This window comes from Octopus bimaculoides, chromosome 15 (genome assembly GCF_001194135.2).
Source record: "Octopus bimaculoides isolate UCB-OBI-ISO-001 chromosome 15, ASM119413v2, whole genome shotgun sequence".
NCBI lineage: Eukaryota > Metazoa > Mollusca > Cephalopoda > Octopoda > Octopodidae > Octopus > Octopus bimaculoides.
The window spans coordinates 37,740,064-37,742,475 of NC_068995.1; the positions used below are offsets into that span (position 1 = coordinate 37,740,064).

Sequence of the window (2,412 nt, forward strand, 5' to 3'; positions counted from 1 at the left end):
ATATATATATATATATACCCATTTAACCTAATGTGTTTTTCTATTCAATAACTTCTCATGGGTTTTCTGATGTCCCTGTAGGAAAAAGCATATAATTCCTCAAGCATTTGCACATATTTATTCTCATACACATGCACACACATATATAAATATATATATATATATGTGTGTGTATGAGTGCGTGTGTTTATCTGTATGTGTGTGTGTGTGTGTGTGTGTGTGTGGTACCTCAGTCGTATATATAAGGTCCACATTCTGAAATTATTATCATAGTATGATAAATGAGAGACTAGAAATCATATTTAATTATAAAAGGCAGTCTGTACGTTTCTGTCCTTTTTGTCGACCTTAACACATTTGACACTAGATATTTTTAAGAATGCAATATAGCTGATGTTCTGAAATTTCTCTGTCATCACAACGTTACAAAACCTGCACTGAATTTGACTGGCAAAATCTTCCATGGTTTAACAAATTGAAAGTGCGCAAGAAATTATTCACAATGGGAAATGACTGTGGTGTTCGTGTATGAAAGACTGTCGCAGATAATCCATTGTAGGAGGTAATGTATTTATTTAATTCATCATATTCGAAAAAGAAATGGTGGCAGATAAACATCATTTAAAATTGCACGGAATAAATGCAAATGCGCCCGCACACACAAACACAAACGCACACAGACACGTACAAACGTGCGTGCACACACACGCACACACACCCACACACACACACGCACGGGCACACGCAATAAACACAAACACACACACTTACGCCTAAAAGATCTGGGTTTAATTTTTGACAACAACAATACGTGAAATACCAGGAAACATTTATTATGCCATTTATTATGCGCTGGTCTGATATACAAGGTGGCAATAAAGTAACAATACAATTACTTATAATAAAAGAAGCTAAGCAGAATCAGAAGAAAAAAAAGCAAAGCAATACATACGACACAGAAACAGGTTTCATGACTGTAGTTTATAAATCATCAAAGTTGGTTTATAATTGTAGCTTATCGGAAGTTAATCTGACAAATGAGAGTGACCAAAGATATGACGAAGCACGAGTCAAGCTATCTAGAAGTGTACCAGACAGAATTGAACTTACTGGGATTCAGAGAATCCTCATCTAAACATCCAAAGTCAATTGAACCAACCAGGAGTAATTGTTCGGGCTGGCGTATCAAGTTCTGGAATCATCGGTCCTACTTTCTTTGATGAAACAGTCACTGTAACTAACTACTTAGAAACATTACAAACCGCTGTAGTCCCTGTTTTACAACAAAAGAATGAGTTCCATGACCTTTACTTTCATTAGGACGGGTCACCACCACATTTCGCCCTCAAAGTAAGAAATTATCTTGATGTAATATTTCCAGAAAACGGCTAGGATGACGTGGCAGGCCTTGAGTGGCCTCCTCACACACCAGATTTGACCCCAACGAATATCGCTATATGGGGAATTATCAAAGATTCCGTTTTCGCAAAGAAACCGAGAAATATCGATGACCTCAATAAATTTATTCGAGATGCATTAGCAGATTTACGCCGTCAGAACCATTTGTGTCGTGACATTTGTCGAAGCGTTCTCTCACGTTGTAAGGAATGCACTAGAGCAGGTGGCTTGCAGCTCGACCAGTATCGGTAATTAATTTATTATTGTTTCCCATACCATTTTATTGTTATTAACCAGAATTAACCAGAGCTATTTCCATAATAAATTACTGGACTCTTTGTTATTTGTTATTGTAAGTAACTGTATAGTGACCGTCTTGCCACACTGTATATTGGGAAAATAGATCCAGTTTTTAGAAAGAAATGTTTAAATATTTATTTCGATATGTTAGCATCCTACAATTGATCGATGTTTTATAATAGTTATTAAAAATATATTATTGTGTGAGTGTAGTTATGTGCATGATTGTGTGCGAGAGCAGAATGTCTATGTATATGCATGTGAGTTTTTATGTAGGTCTTTATACCGGTTGTAGCGTATGATATGTTCCTTAGGCAGCATTAATTAGTAGTTCTGCGATTAAATATGGTAGATAAGAATTAGATATAATTACAATTAGAATATGATCGTTTGATTGTGTAATAGGGAGCTACAGTTAAATGTGTACACTTACACACACGCGCACTCATACACACACACACACACACATACACTCACACACACACACACACACACACACGCACACACACATATGTACGTAGGTATACGTATTGTATATTATATATATATATGTATGTGTTTAAACAAACAGAGAAAACACAAATACAGCGCATGAATTAAGCATGAGATTATGAATCTATTCCTTGTTCATCTCTAATAATAAATAAATCTACATAACCTTATCAGTTCTATATTAAATGAAGTTAGTATCATAAGGTTATATATATATATATA

At 35.1% G+C, this 2,412-nt stretch overlaps 1 protein-coding gene across 1 annotated transcript in view; it reads left to right on the forward strand.

The window, feature by feature from the left end:
• The first annotated feature begins 306 nt into the window (after positions 1-306).
• LOC106875777 (5-hydroxytryptamine receptor 3A-like) overlaps positions 307-2,412 on the forward strand; it is a 72,748-nt gene continuing 70,642 nt past the window's right edge. The window contains exon 1 of the mRNA XM_052973282.1: positions 307-562. The gene's annotated coding sequence lies outside the window, so the exon portion shown is untranslated. The remainder of the gene's footprint in view (positions 563-2,412) is intronic.